We start from the raw sequence: 6,000 nt of genomic DNA on the forward strand, positions 1-6,000 counted from the left end.
AGGCCGACCCTGAGCAGCCCTCAGGAGCAGACACTCGGGGATCATCTGCATAGCACCCACTGTTTCCTGCAGAGGGAGCGGGTGATAGGTGGCTTTCCTGATCTCAGTTGTCCAGCCAGCCCTGAATGCACACCTTCCATCCTGTGGCTTTGCAGGGTGTCCCCCCTGCAGGTGGGGTATAGTTTCCCAGCATGCTGATGGTGGACTTAACTGCGAGACAAGCTTCGGCAAGTCTGATCTTCCAGAAGCACTAAGACAGCTTTCTCTTTGCACCCTGGCCCCCTGCCACCCCCACAGGACACACACATCCCAGAAGTCCAAGGATGAGGGGCCTGTTGAGCAGCCCAGCTGGATTCACGATCCCCAGACGATCTGCAGACTTGAGCCCCCAGGTTTGGGCTTGTCAGGTGGTGTGATGCTGACCACCGATGACTGGCCTGCAGAACTCAACATGCTCTCATTTATCTCCCTGTGCAGTCACCACGGTCTCGGCGCACGCTAGCCCGCGGGCTCCATGAGGCCAGGGCCCTCCCCGCCTACTGTAGTCGGTACCGGACAGGGGCTGACGGCTGGAGAACGTCGAAGATGCATCGAGCCAGTGAATGAATGGACACACTGTCTTAAAGGGTCGGAAGCATGGGAGGGGTGGGAGCAGACCTGTGAGTGAGGAAGACGGCTGGCTGCTGGCTGCTGTGGGAGGAAACAGACTCTGGGGGGTGGGGGCACTGGCAGGAGATCCAGTGAGGAAGCTCGGTGGTCCAGAAGGAGATGCAGGTGGCCAGGACTCCAGAAAGAACAGAGAAGCCGACAGACTTGGGATGAGTAACCACAAAGCTGAGGCCGACTCAGCCTGTTTTGCAGGACAGGCTCTCCCTACACCCCACTTTGTTAAATCCTCAAACCACCATATGGGGTGGATACTGTGATCATCCCCGTTTTCAAGAAGAAGAAACCGAGGCACAGAGAGGGTCGTAACCTTCCCAGGTCACACAGCGAGTGAGCAATGGCTGCCAATCGAGGCAGCCCAGCCCTGGGGTCCTCACACTGACCCCCTCCACCACACCCTTGTGGTTCAGTCTCACATTTCAGAGCAAGATCAGGGTGTCTGGAGACACCCGTGGCATGAGGGGGGCAGAGAAATTCACCCCCAGCACGTGTGGGAGGAGGGGATGGCTCACCACCGGGGGATCCCAGGGAAAGTGTGTGGCTGCTTTTTGCCATTTAATTCAAGCCCCTGGGTCATGCTTTGGATTGTGTATTGGGCTCACAAGTCAGGCCCCCCCCAGGCCCCCTTTACCCTGGGGACGGGGCGGGGGGGAGGCAGGATCTGCGAACACGGACAGGGAGCTTCAGCAGACCATAGGCTTTCCCCGGTCCCTCTCGCTTGCTCGCCCCACCCCGGGAAAGACTGGGAGGATGGTTCATCCCAGAGTTAATGACCCACGTGTGGACCACCCGCACCCTTCAGCCAGAGTTAGAGACAAAGCAGAGAGATAACGCCTTAGTGACAGAACCTCAGGCCTCGGTGAGAGGCCAGGAGACCAACCCAGGAGGAGGGAGTCTCTGTGCGGGGCCCCCAAACTCCTCTGGGTGGAACCCCCAGCTGGTGGGAGGAGGTGTGGTTGGGACCCCTCCCATCTGCCTGCTCTTTGCAGTTTACAAAGCACTTTCCCACGTCTAATCCCCGCGGCGGCCTCGCAGGACCCGACGGAGGCTTGCTGACTTCCCAACACTCACACCTGGAGGGACCGGAGCTGGATGGGACCCCAGGCTAACAGCCACCCCCTGCTTGCTCTGCCCCCCGAGTGATGCAGGGGTCATGTCTAGGACTTGGAGGTGTGAACCAGGCTGACGTCACCAGGGTATGGGATCGGCCCACGCAGAGGCCGGGGACTCACCGGGTGGGAGGTCGGTGCCCCACGGATTTGTCCCCACGGAAGGAGCCAGAATCCTTAGAATGAACCTCACGTGCAGAAAGACTGTCAGAAAGAATGTGGCTGACGGAGATGCTCAGTGAAGCTAGGTGAGGAAGGGGAGGGCTGAGGTCGTGCCGTGCCACAGAGCTGCTCAGGCTGGGACCGGAGGAAAAGCCAGTCTGGAAAATTCCACCGGCAGAGCCCAGAGAAGCCTCAGGCTCCTGACTTCTTCCTCCTCCCTCAGACCAGCAGCCACTCCCTCCTCGGACCCTCTTCTGCACCCATGGTAGTGTCGGGGGTTCTGGGTGCTGGGGGTAGAGCGACAGGAGTGAGGGACAAGGGCTCATGCACGGCTGGTGGGAGAGGCAGAACGAGGGTCAGGAGGGAGGGCTTTCCTTTGGCTCCACACGGGACACCTGGCTTTCTCGCCCCGGAGTCCAGGGGCTAGAATGTTCCAGCCAAGAACTCGTTTCCATGGCCCACCTCCTCTTCTGCCACAGCCAGGACCCTCTTCCTTTTGCTCCAGATGTTGCTTCCGGTTACACTCTGGTCCGCCCACCGAAGGCGAACACACGGGCCTCGTCCATCAGGGACGCCTAGCTTGTCCTTGGTTTTATTTGGTCCCGTGCCTAGTACAGAGCCTGGCACCACCCCCCCCCCCCAAAAAGTCACCGTGGAAGTGTCTGCTGAGTGGTCACGGATGCATTCCTTCATTCAGCAGAGATCCCGGGGGTTGGCTGCGGTGTGCCAGGCACCGGGCCGGGCCCCCAGGAGCTGAAGACGAGCCAGACACCCCGTCAGCGGCCTCCACGGACACAGAGCAGACGGTGGCCACACAAGGCGATGAAGAAACATGTGCTGTGAGGTCACTCCAATTGTCCAAGTAGCAGCGATCGTTACAGTATCTGCCAAACTGGGGGCGCCTGGGTGGAGCAGTGGGTTGAGCGGCCGACTCTTGGTTGCCGCTCAGGTCGTGATCTCAGGGGCGTGAGACCGAGCCCCGCGGCGGGCTCCACACTTAGCATGAGTCTACTTAAGATTCTCCCTCTGTCACCCCACCCCCGCTCTCTCTCTCAAATAAATAAATCTTAAAAAAAAAAAAAGTATCTGCCAACTGGACTGGACCAAATGCCAAAAACACGTCCAGCACACGTTCAAATGCATCTACGTCAGTATTCCATTGTCGTCTGGTGGCCCAGGAGGTGTGACACGCCTGGGAGACACCGCACGGTCTCAGCACTGGTCACTCTCTCTTCTTCCCATTTCACAGCTGAGATGACCGAGGCCGAGGAAGGGCACGCAGCTGGGTGACGCCCAGCCATGACGCAAACTCAGACAGTGTGGGGCGAGGGTCGATGTTCTTCCCAGCAGTCTGGGCGCTCCCAGCTAGGGCTTCTCGGCCTGCTGGGGAAGGGCTGTGTGCAGCCAGAGGGAAGGAGGCCAGCTCAGAGACGGGCCACGAGGTGGGAGCACAGAAGCACAACAGCCTTCTCGGGGCCCTCCTTGCCGACTCGCCCTTACATCTCAGCGGCCAGAGGTGCCCTGGTCGGTCTAGCTGCAAGGGAGTCTGGGAGGTGGGTGCATCCACTGGCCTGCCCAAACGTCCTTGGGTCCTTGCCAAAGGGAGAAGAGGGCAACTTTGCTGTGTCTGCCTCATTTTTTATGATGGGGATGATGACCCCTATAATGATTATCATTTCTACCAGTCTGGCCATTCCCTGCCCGTAGCCAGCGCACCCTCCAGCCCCGACCCCAGGCCACCAGACACGCACGCGCACACAGACCCGCAGGAGGGGACCCCTGAGCCCCCACCACAGCCCCTCAAGACACAGGTAGCAGAGGCTTCTTGCCAGGCTGGAGACCACAAGAGCCACGGGCCCCAGCACGCGTCCAGACGGGGCTCCCAGCCCCGCCCTCCACTGGCACGGCCCCAGCAGGGACAGCTATTTTGAGAGCAGCTGGCTGGCAGGTGGCACCTCGTGATGGAGCAGCTCTCACTTGAGCCAGACAGACCCTGGCTGATGCCCTCTGCTCTCTCTCTGCCTCCCCCCTCCACCTGGCAACCTTCTCTCCCAACCTCATGTCCCCCTTCCCCTCTTCCACCCATAACCCCCTCCCCAACCTTCTCCTCCCCATCTCTTTCCCTCTCCCTCTCCTACCCCTCTCTACCTCTTCCTCCCTCTTCTTCTCTCCCTCCCTCCCCCTCTCTCTCTCTCTCTCTTTCTCTCTCCCTCTCCCCCCACCCTCATCTTCCTTTCTCTCTGTCTCCCTCTCTCCCCCTCTTTCTCCCTCTCCCTCTCTCTCTCCCTCCCTCCTGTCTCCTGGTTCTAGGACATCCAGCCAACATTCCTGGAGCCCCCAGCAATGAGCAAGGCACTGATACTAACTTGCACTGATCCTTCACTGCTGGCCTAGTAACAGCAGAGCAGGGATTCAAGCCCCGGTGTTCTGGCTTCTCCGCCTCTAAGTCTGTGGCCCGGTGCTCTCCCAGAGGGCCTGCGCTGGGCTCAAGGGACCAGGGACATGGGCCTGAACAGAGAGCAGTGGCTGCTCTTGAGTTCACTGTCCAACAGGGGAGCAGCAAGGGCTCCGTGGCTCGGACATGGGCACCCCCTCTGGCCACCGCTGTACTGGTGGCTGCAGGACCGGAAGGGAAAAGGCCACTAACCAGGCATGGGGGGAGGGAGGGTTGCCGGAGAGGCCTGGAAACATCACCAAAGGGCTAGAGCTTGGACTTTGTGCTCAGGCGGTGGGGAGCTATGGGAGCTTCTGCACAGGGAGCAGCTTGATCCGGTTTAGGTTAATCAGACTGCTGAGGGACTGGACAGAAGTGGGGAGGCTGGAAGGACAGAGGATACTGCTGTGATATGCTGGCCAGCCAACCAGAAGCGAGGGGCCCAGCGTGTGGCTTTGGGTCTGCTTTGCACAGTCCTGGCCACGCCCATGGGTCCCCTCCCCGCCTTCACACCACATCCCTTCCCCCCTCCATGCCTTTGCACTGACCACTTCCCTGGCCTGACACTCCTCTCCAGTGAGCGTTCCCAGACTTCCATTTCAGTTCAAGGGCACCTCTTCCAGAGAGCCCTCCCTGATGAGCCTCTGAAGCCATAGTGGCCTCGGGAGCCATCTTACCCAGCCCTTGCCCTGCTCTCTTCCAACCTTCTTCACCTCTGCTCACATATCCCCACTGCCAGGGAGCCCACCGCCTGAGTTCAAATCTCACCCCCTCCCCTTCCTGGCATGTGACTTACCCTCTCTGTGCCTCGATGTCCTCGTCTGTAAACTGAGGACTGCTGCACCAACTACTTGGCAGGGTTGTAACGGGAAATAAACAGCTACGTGCAGAGCTCACTTGGCGCAGGGCCTGTAGGTTCGTGGTAAGCAGCCAGCAGGCGTGAGCCGGTGCTGTCATATCTCCCAAACCGAGGGCGTCCTCCCTGCTCCCCCTGGCACCAGCCCTGCCCCCCAGGTCCACCAGCACACATCCAGCCCATCGTCCACAGGCGCCTGTGAATATCTGAAGTCCTGACCAAGCAGCCCAGTCCCTCCCCCCACCCCTCCCACAGTGAGGTTTCCAGGCCCTTCTGCACAGCCCTTTCCCTAGCACATTCCAGGGGAGGGCTCTCTCAGATCCAAGGTCCCCTCATCGATGCTCCCTGGGCCCCTGCTTTGTGCTGGGGCCATCCCTGCCTCCAAAGCAGCTCTTGCCTTCCTCGGAGCCTCTGGAAGCAGGAGTCCTTCTCCCACCACCTGGGACAAGATCAAGTTCAAGCTGTTTGTGTTGCTGTGATTGAAATTCTATACTTTTCTTTCGTATAATTCTTGAACGATGGTTCTTAAATTGGGTTTTGCGGCCTGGCTCTGTGCCTCCAACTGGACCATAAGGTCGCCGAGGGCAGGGCCCATGCTTCCTCCCATCTTATCCCCCCTAGCGCCTAGTGTGCCAAAAATACTACAGTCAGTTCATGCGTCACAGGCGCCCAGAAACTCAGAGCTTCAAGGGGTCCCAGGGACCAGCCAGCTCAATGCTCCCATTTCACAGATGGGGGAGCTGAGGTCCAGAGAGCTCACATGGCTGGTTCAC

At 59.6% G+C, this 6,000-nt stretch overlaps 1 long non-coding RNA gene across 5 annotated transcripts in view; it reads right to left on the bottom strand.

Moving 5' to 3' along the window:
• Positions 1–5,433, bottom strand: part of LOC148108629 (uncharacterized) — a 29,244-nt gene extending 23,811 nt beyond the window's left edge. For all 5 annotated transcript variants that reach the window (XR_015727093.1, XR_015727092.1, XR_015727096.1 and 2 more), the window contains exon 1: positions 5,168–5,433. This is a non-coding gene — a long non-coding RNA (uncharacterized LOC148108629). The remainder of the gene's footprint in view (positions 1–5,167) is intronic.
• Between the last annotated feature and the right edge of the window lie 567 nt (positions 5,434–6,000).

Source organism: Ursus americanus, chromosome 17 (assembly GCF_024610735.1).
Source record: "Ursus americanus isolate L20-20 chromosome 17, mUrsAme1.1.p, whole genome shotgun sequence".
NCBI lineage: Eukaryota > Metazoa > Chordata > Mammalia > Carnivora > Ursidae > Ursus > Ursus americanus.